This window comes from Pan paniscus, chromosome 7 (assembly GCF_029289425.2).
Source record: "Pan paniscus chromosome 7, NHGRI_mPanPan1-v2.0_pri, whole genome shotgun sequence".
Lineage (NCBI taxonomy): Eukaryota > Metazoa > Chordata > Mammalia > Primates > Hominidae > Pan > Pan paniscus.
In genome coordinates this window covers 37,185,090-37,203,226 of record NC_073256.2, presented here as the reverse complement: position 1 = coordinate 37,203,226, position 18,137 = coordinate 37,185,090, and the positions used below count along the sequence as shown (strand labels likewise).

The 18,137-nt window shown below is 39.3% G+C and overlaps 1 protein-coding gene across 10 annotated transcripts in view; it reads left to right on the top strand.

Annotated features, from left to right (window-relative positions):
• PSD3 (pleckstrin and Sec7 domain containing 3) overlaps positions 1-18,137 on the top strand; it is a 713,864-nt gene that overhangs the window by 522,137 nt on the left and 173,590 nt on the right. The gene's annotated exons all lie outside the window — the stretch shown is intronic.

Here is an 18,137-nt window from a genome sequence, read left to right as displayed (position 1 = left end):
GATCCTGGGGTTTGGGAGAGAGTGATATCAAATAGGAAAAAATAAAACCTTTAAGGCATCACTACAAATAATAAATCACTGCTTTGGAATGTGACCCTTTAACCTCATTTTATTTTCCTGAAGACTTGGATTGTTGTAGTTATGTGTGTGTTTAAAACGCACTGAGCAAATGCATCGGCGCTCCTGTGACTGGTATTGTGTGCCATCTGCAGAGCACTGTGGGGGTGGCCAGGCAGGGAGGAGGGGTTTGTACTAAACACTGGATTTTTCTTTTAATTTTACTGGCACATTCAGTATGTACTTCTGTAAGAATCAATTTTCATTTCACTTTTTGGTCATTTTGCATGTATTTTGTATTTATATCCCACTGAAGATCTTCTAATTCTTGCCAATTGTTAATTGCTGTAAACACATATAATTCCAGGTAGTCTGAGGATATGGATAGAGGTTTGCTGCTGTTGTTGTTTTTAACTCTTGTTTCTTACATTGCTCATCCTTGACTTAATAAAATTATACCCTTTTCCCAGATATTTTATTAAAATGTGTTGTCAATCCAAAGAGTCACCTTAAGAGGCTCAGAGAATGCAATTGTGGTAAAATGTGTAATCCAGTAAACATCTGGTGGTTCATGTTGCCAGGAATGATTGGAATGTGCCTGGTAATTTAATGACCATTTTAACAAAATATGGTTATGTTTTTGGATTCACAGCAAGAGCTTTGAGGGTTTTTTTGTTTTTTTGTTTTTGTTTTTGTTTTCCAACTTCTCTGCTTGCAAGGGAATATCTGCAGATTTTCTTTACATGTATGAGTTTCCCATACATTGGAAATGGCAGTAGTCCCTAATGAGTTGGGTCAGAATGGGGCAGTCATAACTGCCCATGGAATTCTATTTTACATTTTAGGGCATTAAGGGCAAGAAAACTTACGTATCTTTACCTTTTTGGGTTTCGATATGAGAAATATGATGCATATATCGCTATGAACAGAAGAGGCCTGGTTGGTATTCTTTAATCCTTTGTGTTTATAGAGCCTGATATACAAAAGACCTATTGTCTAAAAAATCTTTGACAAAGCAAAATATACAGAGTTTTGCTATGTAGATATATGCTATATTCCTACAGAGCTTTCTTGTTAAAATGAAACCAGCTCTAAAGAATAGATTTAGGTAACTTGAAGATTAAAAATAAAATAAACTAGAACAAACAAGTCAGGCTTTCTCAAAGTTGCAGGTGTCCATGAATAGATCATACTATCTCGGGAAATAGTGGGTTCCTTGACCTGCAAATGTTCAAGAATAATTGTGCAATTAGGATGTTGAACAAGGGGCTCAGCTAAACGAGTAAATGAGTATTTGGAGTAAATAGTATCTGTTTTGATACAGTTTTATACAAATATGAATATTGTTTTAAAGCAGTATGACTAGTAGCACATAATAAAGATAATGTCCTTGACCTGTCTTTTGCTTCTGCCAGGGTTGTGTATGTGGCTTGAGAAAATTCTTTTTCTCTGGAGTTCTGTAAAACATGGAATAAAGCAAAAGTCTGGATTTAGTAGTTTGTTCAAGCCATAAACTCAGTTTCAGATTTTTAAAATTTCAGTTAAAAAGTCAAGGTCAGAATGCAGTCTTGTTTAGAGGAACTCTGTGTATTGTACCCAGGAAACTTTTCACTTTGACAATCTCAGTGGCGTCCACTCATACCCATCTTCCAGAGTGCCTTCTAGACACTCGTTTATTGGCCAAACAGAGCAGAGCGCTTCTGAAGCAGGCTGCGGGACTATCAGAAGTCACAGCCACCTAATTTTCAATCTCTGTCTTAGCTTTTTCCTTTTAGCCTCATTCTCCTGATCTAGGATAACTCTGTTATCACTTACATTCTTTAATGCTTTATTCCCACAAGATCTGTACATCAGCTGGTTGACAGCTTCACAGATAACTGTAGCAGTCATGTGGAGACTGAAGGTCTGTGATGTCTTTTTTTGCATGTTGTCTTGGCTTTTGTGCTGAACTCTGCTCTCCCCATTGCCTCCTTTTTGTAAAACCTGATTTTCCCATTTTAGTTTAGGTGGGGTTTTTTTGCACCAAACCCCTTTCAAACTCATTATTAATGTCTCTAAATTATAAAATTTCCTTGACCTCCTACTCTCTTCTGTCATCGTTTTATGTTTTTCTTGTACCATATGTCATCTCCTAAAGGTTTTTAGCGTTTTTCTTCAGATTGTGTGACACTTCGGGTCTTAGGAGAGTGCTGTGTTCAAAAGCACAGCTGATACATGAATACATGTGATACTTTTTGTTAATATTCTTCTGATTATAAAATGTATTAAACATTTGTTTTAGCAAATCTGTAAAGTATTAAAAATGCATCAGTATTCCCAAAGCTGAGATAACTGTGTTTGAATATTCCCTTCTAGTCCTGTATATCTGTCTATGAAGCTAAATGATCTAACCTCTTTGTAATCCCTGTCTCTGCCTACTTCATTGCAAGAACAAACAAACCAAAGCACACACATAATAATATGCTGAAGCTACAAATCTTCTTTTATAATTCCCTATGGGGAAAAGTAAAGTTAATTTGAGCATGTAATGGATAACATGGGAAAATAGGTAAATATTGCTGTGATTCTAGATGAATGTAGATGAATAGAGGAATTAATAAAATAAAAGATTGTGAGGGTAGAAGACTATTACATACAAGGTAACCTTGTTGAGGGTGTTGTTTTAGGAAATGGCGACAGGGTAGGGGTGTGGCAGCTGCTCCAGGAGGTAAGATACAGTCAAAGCATCAAGGGCTCACTAGGGCAGGGTGAAACTAATCGCATTTCTGCCAAATGTGCTTGAAGAAAGACTGTTAAACCCTTGGACAGAAGTGGGAGGCAATACACAAGCACATGAGTCCCAGAGGCAGGCCGCTGGGTGCCATCTTGGAAGCTGGCCATCACCAGTCCCACTGAGCCAGCTTCAGCATTTAGTCTAATCCTATGGAGCATTTTCTGTGTTCTTCTATTTACCAAGTCTCACCGCAGAGAATTTAATGTTCGTAAGGGAGCTAGAGCAGGCAAAAGTTTATGAAATAGAAAGAAAATGAATAGTTCAGATTTATGTGTGAAAAGAATTACAAGGCAGGCTGTATGGAGAGAAGGCAAAGGGAATATTTTGTTTTGCTTTTTTATCTTTCTGACTGAGTCAAAAAGGCAGGAGTTGACTCAAGTGGTTATAGTGTGACCCTTCATAAAAGCCAATATTGTGGCTGCTTTGGAGAAAGTAAAAGAAATTAAATTTAACATACAAACATATAAAATATATAATATAGCAAATTTGTTTAAAATGGATTCCCTTTCTGCAATTTTGCTTCATGGTTTTTTTTTTTTTTTAACTGGAGCAAAATACGTTTTGGCTCAAAAGCTTGCAACATTAACATTGTACAAAGAAAAGCAAATTAGAACATTCAGACCACATTTATAATGGGTGACCTCATAACAGTAATAAATGCTCCTGGCAGAAGCATAATAGTTGCTAAACTAGGCATGTACTTATGGCAAGAACTCCTCACTCCCATTCTGGAACAATTTTTAAATTGACATTTTCTTTTAAGTGGTTCTACTCCTTAAGAAAGTGGCCCATTGCAAATGGATGTTAGTATAAAATGCTTACTTTTTGAAAAAAAATTAAAATAAACATAATTTGGTTAATTTTATTTTTATTTCATTCTCTTGTTTGAGTTTGAAATGTTTTGGCTTTGAGTTGCATATTGGAGACGGGAACAAGAAAACCTTTAAGACTGTTTAAAATAGGTTGATTTCAGTGCTGGAAGCTAATTTCGTTTTTGTTTCTAACTAGGAAGAATCTCAGGATTTTAAGTCCAGAGGTCTGAGTTTTGTTTTTTAGAAAAATACTTACCCTTGATTAACCACATCTTCCTGGAGCCTGGCAAGAGGTGGGTGTCCAGGCTTGGGCCTGCTACCTTTGGCTACTCCTCTTGGTCTTAGAGAAGGTGGAGATAACCATGCTCACACATGTGCTGTATCCGTGACGGAGTTATAGACTGAGAAATATTACCTTTTAGGCCTTTTTTAATTGAAAAAGTTACTCCATACAAGATCAAATGAAGTCACTTTAAAATTGTACATTTTTAAGCTATTGATGTAAATCAAGCATGGAGAACAGTTTATAGAACTACAATGGTCTATTAAGAAAGGTTATTCAGAACATGTTATTCCTCTGCTTAAAATCCTCATCCTATAACATCCTTCTACACTTAGGAAAATACATTTAGACTCCTTATCAAAGCTTGCAAGACTTACTTGAACTGGGTCTTGAATACCCTCCCTGCCTCATCTCTCATTATTTCCTCTCCCACTGCCCAAGCTTCAGCCACCCTGGCCATCTTGCTGCTGTGTGAATACACCAAGCTCATTCCCACTCTCAGCCTTTTGTTTCACCCACCTGGAACGCTTTCTTTCGTTGGCTCCTCATTAATCAGGGGCCTGCAAGAATGTTGTGTTTTCATAGAGGCATTTTTCCATTTATTCCACTGCAGAGCCCGGAAAGGTAAAAACTCTATTTCCCTCTCCTCTTGCTGCTCAGGTTCTGGTTGTGGTTTGATGCCACCATCAGACACACCATATGAGGTGTGTAAGGTGAGTGTGGACCATGAGTGGCAAGTATGGATGTGGGCGTGTTTCGTAGACATTCAGCCTTGAAGTTTTTCTTTGACCTTTCCAGCAATCAACTGTTTAATACCTGATAAATCATGTTTTAAGCTAGCTAACTGGATTTTGTTCTCTGCACTCATGCCCTGACCAGTAATTGGGCCATGGCCATCCTCTTTGAAATAGCACTCACCCACTCCTGCCGTTATGCTCTGTCCTCTTACCCTACTTTTGTTCGTTAAAGCACCCAGAACAACCTGAAACAACCAATGTATTTGCTTATTCCTTTGGTAGCCACCTCCCTCACTCAAATCTATGTTCTCTGAAGTTAGATGCTTTGCATTTTTACTGCTGTGTCTGTCTCTACCTAGAACAATGCCTATCACATAGTAGGGACTCAGTAAATATGCGTTGGATGTACTTATTTGCTACAGTTTTTTGGTAGCTGCCTGGAGGGTTGGAGTAAGAAGAAATTGCAGATTGCAATGGGGTTCAAGAAATGAGCAGTATTATTAGTAAGTGGTATTTGCCATGGGTTCTAGAGCAGCAAAGCCCTGTTGCTATGCCTGCCATAGATTATAACAACTGAGGTAGAGCATTGATGCCTGTGTTTGGGAAACACTTCCAAGTGATTTTGCTTTTTTAAAAATTATGTTTCATTTAGCTCCAGAGACGAAATCTAAAGCCTTCTAGTCTGTAGGAAAAACATTCCATTTTAAAATTTCTGTCAGTTTATAAGTGATTAAGTTAGAGTTTGTAGAGCACTTACTCTTTAATAATTTGAATGAGGATAATTCAAGGAATAGCAAAATACTGGCTTTCCTAAAAGTGTTGAATTACATACATGGATACATTAATAATATGTTTCTTAGATCTGCTTAATCTAGGTCAATGCTTTTCAAATTGTAGACTGTAACCTATTAGTGGGTCATTATGTTAATTTAGTGCTTTGTGACTAGCGTGTTTTTTTCTTTTAATGTTACATGTGCAGGATGTGCAGGTTTGTTACATAGGTAAACGTGTGCCATGGTGGTTTGCTGCACCTCTCAACCCATCACCTAAGTATTAAGCCCAGCCTGCATTAGCTATTTTTCCTGATGTTCTCCGTCTTCCCACCCCCTACAAGCCCCAGTGTGTGTTGTTTCCCTCCCTGTGTCCACGTGTTCTCCTTGTTCATCTCCCACTTATGAGTGAGAACATGCAGTGTTTGGTTTTCTTTTCCTGCATTAGTTTGCTGAGGATGATGGCTTCCAGATCTATCCATGTCCCTGCAAAAGACGTGATCTCATTCCTTTTTATGGCTGCATAGTATTCTATGGTGTATATGTGCCACATTTTCTGTATGCAGTCTATCACTGATGGACATTTGGGTTGATTCCATGTCTTTGATATTGTGAATAGCACTCCAATGAACATACACGTGCATGTGTCTTTATAACAGAATAATTTATATTCCTTTGGGTATATACCCAGTAATGGGATTGCTAGATTAAATTGTATTTCTGGTTCTAGGTCTTTGAGGAATTGCCACACTGTCTTCTACAATGGTTGAACTAACTTACATTCCTACCAATAGTGTTAAAGCGTTCCTGTTTTTCCAAAGCCTCACCAGCATCTGTTGTTTCTTGACTTTGCAATAATCACCATTCTGACTGGTGTGAAATGGTATCTCATTGTGGTTTTGATTTGCATTTCTCTAATGACCAGTGATATTGAGGGTTTTTTTCATAAGTTTCTTGGCTGCACTTATGACTTTTGAGAAGTATCTGTTCATGTCCTTTGCCTGCTTTTTGATGGGGTTGTTTGGTTTTTTTTTTTTTTTTCTTGTAAATTTAAGTTCCTTGTAGTCTCTGGATATCAGACCTTTGTCAAATGGATGTTTGAAACATTTTTTCCCATTCTGTGGGTTGAATGTTTGCTGTGATGATAGTTTCTTTTGCTGTGCAGAAGCTCTTTAGTTTAATTAGATTTCATTTGTCAATTTTTACTTTTGTTGCGGTTGCTTTTGACATTTTCATCATAAAATCTTTGTCCATGCTTATGTCCTGAATGGTATTGCCTAGATTTTCTTCTAGTTTTTCCAGTTTTGGGTTTTACATTTAAGTCTTTAATCCATCTTGAGTTAATTTTTGTATAAGGTATAAGGAAGAGGTACAGTTTCAATTTTATGCATATGGCTAGCCAGTTTTCACAACACTATTTATTAAATACGGAATCCTTTCCCCATTGCCTGCTTTTGTCAGGTTTGTTGATGATCAGATGGCTGTAAATGTGTAGTCTTATTTCTGAGTTCTCTTTCTGTTCCATTGGTCTATGTGTCTGTTTTTGTACCAGTACCATACTGTTTTGGTTACTGTAGACTTGTAGTATAGTTTGAATTCAGGTAGTGGGATTCCCCCAGCTTTGTTCTTTTTGCTTAGGATTGTCTTGGCTGTACAGACTCTTTTTTGGTTCCATATGAATTTTAAAATGATGTTTTCTAATTCTGTGAAGAATGCCAATGGTAGTTTGATTGGAATAACATTGAATGTATAAATTATTTTGGGCAGTATGGCTGTTTTCATGATACTGATCCTTCCTATCCATGAGCATAGAACATTTTTTCATTTGTTTGCATCATCTGATTTCCTTGGGCAGTGGTTTGTAGTTATCCTTGAAGAGGTTGTTGACTTCCCTTGTTTGCCATATTCCTAAGTATTTTATTCTCTTTGTAGCAATTGTGAATGGGAGTTCATTCATGATTTGGCTCTCTGCTTGTCTGTTGTTGGTGTATAGGAATGCTTATCATTTTTGCACATTGATTTTGTATCCTGAGACATTGCTGAAGTGACTTATCAGGTAAAGAAGCTTTTCAGCTGAGATAATGGTGTTTTGTAGATATAGGATTATATCATCTGCAAACAAAGACAATTTGACTTCTCTTCCTATTTGAATACCCTTTATTTCTTTCTCTTGCCTGATTTCCTTGGCCAGAATGTCTAATACTGTGTTGAATAGGAGTGGTGAAAGAGGGCATCCTTGTCTTGTGCTGGTTTTCAGGGGGTGTGCTTCCTGCTTTTGTCCATTCAGTATGATACTGGCTGTGGGTTTGTCATGAATGGCTTTTATTGTTTTGAGGTACGTTCCTTCAATACCTAGTTTATTCAGAATTTTTAACATGAAGGGATATTAAATTTTATCAAAGGTCTCTTTGGTATCTATAGAGATAATCATGTGGTTTTTGTCTGGAGTTCTGTGTATGTGATGAATTACATTAACTGATTTGCATTTGTTGAACCAGCCTTGCATTCCAGGGATGAAGCCAACTTCATCATGGTGGATAAGTTTTTCAATGTGCTTCTGGATTCAGTTTGCCAGCATTTATTGAGGATTTTTGCACTGATGTTCACCACGTATGTTGGTTTGAAGTTTTCTTTTTTTTGTTATATCTCTGCCAGGTTTTGATATCAGGATGATGCTGGCCTCATAACGTGAGTAAGGGAGGAGTTCTTCCTTTTCAATTTTTTGGAATAGTTTCGCATGAAATGGTACTAGCTCCTGTTTGTACCTGTGGTAGAATTCAGCTGTAATGCATCTGGTCCTGGGCTTTTTTGTTTGTTTGGTTGGGAGGCTATTTATTACTGCCTCAATATCAGAACTCAATATTGGTCTGTTCAGGGATTCAACCACTTCCTGATTCAGTCTTGGGAAGGTGTATGTGTGTATGTGTCTAGGAATATATCCATTTCTTCTAGATTTTCTAGTTTATTTGCATACAGGTGTTTATGGTATTCTCTGATGGTTGTTTATATTTCTGTGGGGTCAGTGATGATACCCCTTTATCATTTTTATTGTGTGTACTCAATTATTTTTTCTTCTTTATTGCTCTAGCTAGTGGTTTATCTATTAATTTTTTCAAAAAACCAGCTCTGGGATTCATTGATTTTTTTTTTTTTGGAAGGGTTTTTCATGACCCTGTCTCCTTCAGTTCTGCTCTGATCTTAGTCATATCTTGTCTTCTGCAGGCTTTGAGGTTTGTTTGCTCTTGGTTCTCTAGTGCTTTTAGTTGTGATGTTAGGATGTTGATGTGAGGTCTTTCTAGCTTTTTGCTGTGGGGATTTAGTACTGTAAATGTCCCTCTTAACATTGCTTTAGCTGTGTCCCAGAGATTCTGGTACATTGTCTTTGTTCTCATTAGTTTCAAAGAACTGTGTAATTTCTGCCTTAATTTCATTATTTACTCAGGAGTCATTCAGAAGCAGGTTGTTCAATTTCCATGTAGTTGTGTGGTTTCGTATGGGTTTCTTAATCTTGATTTCTGATTGGATCACTCTGTGGTCTGAGAGACTGTTATGATTTCAGTTATTTTGCATTTGCTGAGGAGTGTTTTACTTCCAATTATGTGATCAATTTTAGAGTAAGTGCCATGTGGTGATAAAAAGAATGTGTATTCTGTTGTTTTGGGGTGGAAGGTTCTGTAGATGCCTGTCAGGTCTGCTTAATCCAGAGCTGATTTCAGGTTCTGAGTATCTTTGTTAATTTTCTCTCTTGATGATCTGTCTGATATTGTCAATGGGGTGTTAACGTCTCCCATTATCATTGTGTGGGGAGACCAGGCACAGTGGCTCATGCCTGTAATCCCAGAACTTTGGGAGGCCGAGTTGGGCAGATCACCTGAGGCCAGGAGTTCAAGACCAGCCTGGTCCGATATGGTGAAACCCAATCTCTGCTAAAAATACAAAAATTAGCTAGGTGTGGTGGCAGGCACCTGTAATCCCAGCTACTCAGGAAGCTGAGGCAGAAGAATCACTTGAACCTGGGAGTTGGAGGTTGCAGTGAGCCTAAATCACGCCACTGCACTCCAGCCTTGGCAACAGAGAGAGACTCCATCTCAAAAAAAAAAAAAAAGAAAGAAAAGAAAATTGAATATTGGCCCCCAATCTCTTCTGGCTCGTAAGGTTTCTGCTGAGAGGTCCACTGTTAGTCTCATGGGCTTCCCTTTGTAAGTGACCTGGCCTTTTTCTCTGGCTGCCTTTAAGATTTTTTCTTTCATTTCAACCTTTGCTGAAGATCAGGTATCTTAGAGTTGATCTTCTCATGGAGTATCTTACTGTGGTTCTCTGGGTTTCCTCAATGTGAATATTTGCCTGTCTTGCTAGGTTGGGGAAGTTCTCCTGGATGACATCTTGGAGTATGTTTTCCAACCTGGTTCTGTTCCCCCTGTCTCTTTCAGGTACCCCAATCAGTCGTAGGTTTTGTCTTTTTACATAATCTCATAGTTTTCGAAGGTTTTGTTCATTCCTTCTCATTTTTTTTCCCTGTAATCTTGTCTGCCTGTCTTACTTCAGCAACATAGTCTTCAAGCTCTGAGATTCTCTCCTCCACATGGTCTGTTTGGCTATTGATACTCATGGTTGCGTTGTGAAGTTCTCGTGTTGTGTGTTTCAGCCCCATCAGGTCATTTATGTTCCTCTCTAAACGGGTTATTCTGGTTAACAGGTCCTGTAGTGTTTCATCATGGTTTTTAGCCGCTTTGAATTGGGTTAGAACACACTCCTTTAGCTCAGCAAAGCTTGTTATTACCACCTTGTGAAGCTTACTTCTATCACTTCATCTGTCTCAGGCTCAGTCCAGTTCTGTGCCCTTGCTGGAGAGGTGTTGCAATCATTTGGAGGAGAAGAGGCACCCTATTTCTTTTTAATTTTCAGTGTTTTTTTCTTTGATTCTTTCTAATCTTTGTGAGCTTATTTACCTTGGCTCTTTGAGGCTGCTGGCCTTTGGCTGGGGTTTTTGTGGGGTCTTTTTTGTTATTGTTGTTGTTGCTTTCTGTTTTTCTTTTAATAGTTAGGTCCCTCTTCCATAGGGCTGCTGTGGTTTCTGGGGTTCCACTCCACACCCTATTCACCTGGGTACCTCCTATACCTGGAGGTATCACCAGGGGAGTCTGCAGAACAGCAAAGATGGTTGCCTGTTTGTTTCTCTGGGAACTGTGTCCTAGAGGGACACTGACCTGATGCTAGCCAGAACTCTGCTGTACGAGGTGTCTGATGACTTCTGTTGGGAGGTTTCACCTAGTCAGGGGGCACAGGATCAGGGACCCTCTTGAAGAAGCAGCCTGGCTGCCCCTTGGCAGAACAGGTGCAGTGGGCTGAGGGGATTCCCACTTTTCTGAGCTGACCAGACTCCTCAGAGCCAGCAGGCAGGAGAGATTAAATCTGCTGAACCAGAGACAGTGGCCGCCCCTCCCGTCAGGGGCTCCATCCCAGGGATCAAGAGTTTTATCCTAAATCCCTGGCTGGAGTTGCTGGAATTCATGTGGGGAGACCCTGCCCAGTGAGGAGGGATGGATCAGGTCCCACCTAAAGAAGTCAGCCCATGATCTGCCACAGTCGCTGTGCTTCACTGTGGGGAATTCCTCCTGGTCTGAACTGCCCAGTCTCCCTGGCATCAGCAGGAGAAAACGGCCAATTGGAGCTACAGTGATGGCAGCCACCCCTTTCCCCAAGAACTTGGTCATCTTAGTCTCCAGCCTGCTACCGCTGTCCACAACCCGAGCAGCTGCTGAGAGTCTGCACAGCTCCGTGCTTGGGACCCAAGGCCCTGGTGGCGTGGGTTCACAAGGGGATCTCTTGATCTGCAGGCTGCATAGATACTTGGAAAAAGCGTGGTTTCCCTGGTGGGGTAGTATGATCACTCTCCACCTCCCTTGACTGGAGGTGGGAGTTCCTCTTACCCCGTGTGGCTCTCAGGTTGGCCATTGTTCTACCCTGCTTTTTCTTGCTCTCCATGGGTCACGCCAACCCCCTCATTAGTCCCAGTGAGATAATCCAGATCCCTCAGCTGAAGGTGCAGGATTCACTCACTGTTTTTGTTCCTCTGGGTGGGAGCCACAGAGGAGAGCTGCTTCTAGTAGGCCATCTTGACCTCTTTCTTGACTAGCATTTCTTTTATTAAAATGTGTAGAAAATAGAGGGTATTATGCATATTTGCATCTTTTATGTACTGGGTCATGATGAAAATGTTGTCTGTTACAGAAGGTTAGAGTAAAAACTTTTGGAAAAACACGGAGAGACAGTTGTGTGGTCTGTAACTTATAAGTGATGGCTCTACTCAGAGGTACTGCTAAGACTGAAAGTTAGAAATTTTTCTGTGGAAAAAAAAATTTTCTAATTTTTTTTTCAATCCCAGGCCTAGAGCTGCCATGAGATGCTATATTCAGTATTCACATAGGTGGAAAGTGGAGAGAGAGCAGTTAATCACCCTTGTATTGAGCTAGATGCTTTACCACAGTCTCTTATTTGGCCCTTCCATACAATGTAGAGGAATTACTGTTACTCTCATCCCTAAATCATAAAAGAGAAAAGGAAGGTTTTTCTGTTGTCTTTATCCTTATATCCTCTTTGCCATATGTGTAAAGAAGGAAGAAAGAGTAAGTCTGAGGTTTAAAGTGAGCCCTATTAAAACTGTAAATTAGACAGGATTCCTCTGTCTGTTTTCCCTTTCTCCCCTGTCTCCAGGATCAGACTGGGTACCTCTGCCGAGATTGTGAATAAATATTCTTTACATAATTGGCCAACATTTCTTTAAAAGCAAGGTGGTTTATTACCTGGTACAAGAGCAGAGGAGGAAATGTAGGTGGCATTGCCTAATCTTTCCTCTGTTTCCCTGAGCAATTCAGCTCTAGCCCCAAACTTTGATGTCCTACTTGGCCACATACTGCAGTGATTGTGACCTGTCTTCTGTGGAAGACATCAGTATCTGTCTGATTCAAGCTTTCCTTTTTGCGTCTCTTACTTCCCATCCCAAACTTTTCCATCTCAGACTGTACTCTTTGGGGAAGAAGTATAAGAATTTCTTCCTAGCTTACTATGTTTCTAATTTGCCTTATTTTATTATAATGAGCTAAAATTGGCAGGAGGTAACAAACATGGGCCCTGAATCCCAGCCGTACCACTTCTGACCTCAAGAGTGTTATCAGTCATATGAGCTTTGCTGTCTCATCTGGAACATGGGAGTGATGATAATATCTATCTCATAGTCTTGCACTTTTTGTTTTTATAAGATCATTGATTAAAAAGTATTCAGAACTGCCTGGCAGTAGTAGTAAGTGTGTGTGTTGTGGGGCTGTCAACTGTAAATCTCAATCCTCCAATCTGCCAAGATAAGTAGGATAAGCCCTGCCCTGAAGCTGTTGGATTAATTTAGTCAGAAATCAATTTCATGAACACTTCTTGAGAATCTGCTACTTACCTGTTGCTGTGGGCTGTGTATAGAAAATTTCAAGGAGCTGATATTCATCTAGAAAAGTCTCATAGACTTGACACAGGAGCAGAGCAGTATAAAGGGGTAGTGCTGCTGTTGTGAATTGACGGTTAGGTTTTCTGGAAAGGGGAGGAGGGTGAGCTTTGAGGCGTTTTTGAAGGATGGGTAGGATTTGGACAGGCAGAGAAGAATATGCAAAATCAGCACAACGAGAGAGTGAGTATATGATGTGTATACATGTGTGGAGTGGCAGCTGAATGGGAATAAGCGTAATAGGAACATGGAATTGCAAATGAGAAGTAGTCAAGATTGCATTGGATAGAATGCAGTATGGAAAATCCTGATTTCCTAAATGAGAATTTGACTTAGTAGTCAAGAATCTTTGCCTATTTCTTCCCTCATTCCCTTATAAAAATTAAATTTAAATGCCAGTTTATTAATTTAAATAAATGCTGTCTAAGCTGGTTTAACCAGGACATTCTTTCCTAATAGGTAACTAAGAAACCATATAATACGGTATACTCAGAAGGTTGCTTAGCTGGTGTGGCATCAGGACAAAGGAAGCTAGAGGTGGTGACTGTTTAATGTCATCAAGCTTAGGCAGCTTGATGTAGCCATTTCCAGTAAGGATGAGTTTGCCAAAGGTCCACAAACCTCACAGTTCATTAGATACAGCTTCTATATCCATCTCCTTGCTAGGTGATTGCCAGCTGGTTGAAAAATATATCCAAGCCCATTAGCTAAGGCTTTTTCTCTCCTGGACTGTGCATGGATGGGCACCACCAGTGCTCTTCTATATGGCTTTTTTGCTAATCTTCTTTGGCTGACAAATAGTGAACAATGATTATTTCTTTGGATATTGAAATGACTCAGTCAAGTTAGAATCAATTCCTTTTAGTTTGTTGACCTATCCTGTTGTTTTAAGGTTTTCTTTTTTTTAACCAATGTGTGTTTGTGTAATACATAGTTATAATAGAACAATTAGGAAATATAAATAAGCAAAACGAGAAAAAATTCTTCCATAATGACAATTTACAGAACAATATTGCATTGTGTATTTACTAAACAGCTTTTCTCAGTAACAAAGAACCCTAAAATCTTAATGGGTTGAAACAGGTATTCATTTCCCTTTTCAATTACTTTTTGGTGGCTACAGAATGGCTGTGGCAGAGCTCTGCTCTAAGCGTCTTCTCATTGGGAGATCCATTTTGAAATAACAGTTGCTCAGTGATAAGCCCTTCCTGTGGTGGAAGGGAAGAACTGGACGCTAAGCCAACCTACACAGTGCATTTAAAGCTGCTGGAATGGGACATGGGCCCTATTTGTTCGTAGTCCACTGGCCAAAGCAAGTTACATGGCTGTGGTCAATATCAATGGAGTAGGAAGCTTTCCTTGGGAAACCTTGGGAGTAGGATATGCAGTAGATATTTGTGAAAAGTAGTATTTTTGATACTCTTGATCACAAATATTCTTTTTACACATACAAAATACATTTGTATATAGCAATACAACAACCACATTCCACTTTCTTGATCACGAATACTCATTCCCCTCCAAAGGCAGAATATACTCAACTCCTCCCCAAAGAATAGTTACCCAGACATAGCCTATGTCACATTCTTTAAGACTTTTTTAATATAGATATAGATGAACACATATTTAAGTGTGGTCTTCTTTTTTACCTATTAATATACTAAAAAGATCTTTACATATCAATATGTATTTCAACAGAATTTTAATATTTACACTAGATTTCATTTTATATGCCTTATGTTATTTAACGAATTTTTTTTTTTTTTTTTGCTTGAGACAGAGTCTGGCTCTGTCACCCAGGCTGAAGTATAGTGGCACGGTCTCAGCTCACTGTAACCTCTGCCTCCCAAGCTCAAGTCATCCTCCCACCTCAGCCTCCCAAGTAGCTAAGACTACAGGCACACGACACCACACCCAGCTAATTTTTCTATTTTTTTGTATAGGCAGCGTCTTATGCCATGTTGCCCTGGCTGATCTCGAACTACTGAGCTTGAGCAGTCCACCCGGCTTGGCCTCCCAAAGGGCTGGGATTACAGGCATGAGCCACCACGCCTGGCCTAGTCCCTCATTTGTAGACATTGTTAGTGTTTTCATTTTTTGTTATTTTCAACAACTGCTTCAACTAAACATTTTTTCATTTCCTTAAGAATTACTGAGTCAAAGAATGAATGCAGATGTTTTTGTGCTTTTTATTTGTATTATTAATACAATAAATTGTCATCTAGGAAGGGTGTTCCATACTATTTCTGGGCCAGTTTGACTGATGAAATTAGTAGCTCATTGTCTCGATTTGCATTTTTGGTACTAGTTAATTTTTATTTTTCTTATGTTTATGGAAAACTTGCTTTCTTCATTTTGGGGTTGCCCATTTATTTTTTCCAATTTTTAAATTGAGATATTCATCTTTTTCTTAATTGAGCTCCAAAACCTTTTTTTTTTAAACATTATTATTACCTTTGTCGTATATGCTGCTTATATTTTTGCTGGTTTGTCTTTTAACATATTATTTTTCTACTTTCAGTTTTTAATCATAAGCTGGAGAAAGACATGAATGTTGTAGGAAGGCAGAATGAAAAGAACAAAGCAATAGAACTAGATAGGAAGTATCTCAGCAACTTAGCAGAACTGAGATGGAAACTCAAAATAAGATTCTCTTATTGGGGCCAGACGTGGTGGCTCACGCCTGTAATCCCAACACTTTGGGAGGCTGAGGCAGGCAGATCACAAGGTCAGGAGTTCAAGACCAGCCAGCCTGGCCAGCGTGGGGAAACCCTGTCTCTACTAAAAATACAAAAATTAGCCGAGTGTGGTGGCACGTCCCTGTAATCCTAGCTACTGGGGAGGGTGAGACAGGAGAATCACTTGAACCCAGGAGACAGGAGTTTCAGTGAGCCGAGACCACAAAACTGCACTCCAGCCTGTGCGACAGAGACTCTGTCTCACAAAAAAGGTTCTCTTATTTTCCTTTATACACGGAGTTTAAGGTCCCCATTGTGTAAGTTCATCTTGCTAGAACTGGTCCTCTAGTAAAGGGAGATTCTTCATTTAGAGTCTAGTAAGAAAAATAAATGTCCAGAGTAAAGCACATTCTTATTTCAGTAAAGGGTTGTGTGAAGCTATGGCATTTTTCTTACCCTTTAGTTGCCAAATGGTCTAGAAGTACTAGCGTTTTAAAGAGAGGAAAGAAATGTATCTGTTTTCAGTTGGAAAGTAGCATTTTGGTACATCATGCTTTGCTTTGTTTCTTGCTTTTTCATCTTTCTGGCATCTTTTTTAAAGATCTTATCTGCCAGGAAGTTCCTTTTTTCTTTTTTTCCCCTTTTTCATGGATCAGCTGCTTTTTGGAATCAATGCCACAATTTTAGGACCAAATCAGTGATGCTGCAGTAGTTTCAGGGTTAAAAGCACTTTGGTTAATGTGAAATTCATTGTCAAATATACTTCAGGACAAATTATGAAAATGATAGCATTGAGATTCAGCTGTATCCATTTCTATTCATGGCTTAATGAATATTTTCAGGCTTAGTGTTATATATTCTCATTAGCAACATATTCATGTTATTTTACTTATTTTAAAAAATAAACAACTAAAGGTTAGCCACCATCTTCTCGGAAATATTAACAGCATCCATTGTACTGCAGTCATCCAGTCTTCTGTGGAAGTCAGTTGCATGTTATTTACTTTAACAAAGAATTTCATGTCCAAGGGAATTCTCTATATGGGATCTCTTTTCTCTGGGTGATTTATTTTCACTGGCAAAATGGTACGTTTCTAGAGGTTTGTGTGCTTATGAGTTTGGTTTAATCTTTTCCTTGAAAAGTAAATGCTTGATCCCCTCAGAGTCCAACCGCCTAGTGATAATGAAGAACTGAAGGATAGTTATTTCAATTTCGACCTCTAAAAAGTGCTTAATGAGCACCTTTTCATACCTTTAAGGGGACCTCTCTGTGTAAGTCTCTGAAGGCCCTTGCTGAGACATTGGTTCAGTAGTGGGAGGCTCATTTGCATCTTGGTCCCTGAGCAGCTTCAGTGTCTTTTACAGCTGCAGAATGCACTGGAAACTTCTGCCCCTTTGTAGACTATTAATTCATTGGGGAGAAAAGCCCCCGTGACAAGGCAGTGGCATCTGCTGGTGGTATTGCCTTCTTTTTCTTGTATTCCATTTTTAACCAAAAAGTTAAGACATTTCCTTCAGCTCTCGACACTCTCATATAAGGAGAGTTCCTCCCATTAGGATTTTTCACAGTTCTTGCCTCAGAAAAACACAAAAATCAAGATAATACCAGAAAAGACATGGAGAAAGACATTTTAGGAGAACATGAAAATGGCTATAGCAGGCACTACACAAAGCAGTAAAATGCCTCTTATAAAGAGTACCTATAGCTGTCCAGGCGCGGTGGCTCACACCTGTAATCCCAGCACTTTTGCAGGCTGAGGCGGGAGGATCATGAGGTCAGGAGATCGAGACCATCCTGGCTAACATGGCGAAACCCTGTCTCTACTAAAAATGCAAAAATTTAGCCAGGCGTGATGGCGGGCACCTGTAGTCCCAGCTACTCGGGAGGCTGAGGCAGGAGAATGGTGTGAACCCGGGAGCCGGATCTTGCAGGGAACCGAGATCACACCACTGCACTCCAGCCTGGGCAACAGAGCGAGATTCCATCTCAAAACAAACAAACAAACAAAAAAAAGAGTACCTGTAGCTAGAAGAGAAAAATTGTAATGCTCCCACCACAAACCAAAGATAAATGTTTGAGGTGATGAATATCCCAGTTACCCTGACTTGATCATTGCACATTGTTGTATATATGTGTCAAGAGAACACACATACCCCTAAAGTATGTACAACTATGATTCACCAAACAAAAATACAAAAAGGGGAAAAAGAGTGCCAATTAAGGTAAAGATGTGCTACCAAAGATGTGCTAACATTTTACATGATTTCCATCTCATAACTCTTAGAACAACCCATAAAATAGGTTACCTACGTACATAAACACACACCAAAAAATTTCCTCCATCACCAAAATCAGGTGATGTTTTGAAGTCATCCGGGAGAATGTGGATCTGAGAGATACATTTCCAATCTATTTCAAGATGATCTTAAACATGTACAAAGACCTGTCGGTTACAAATTGATTATTTCAGCCTTCCTCTACAGATGGACAAGTTATTGGTGTAAATACATGGCAGCTGTAAATATCAGTCGGAG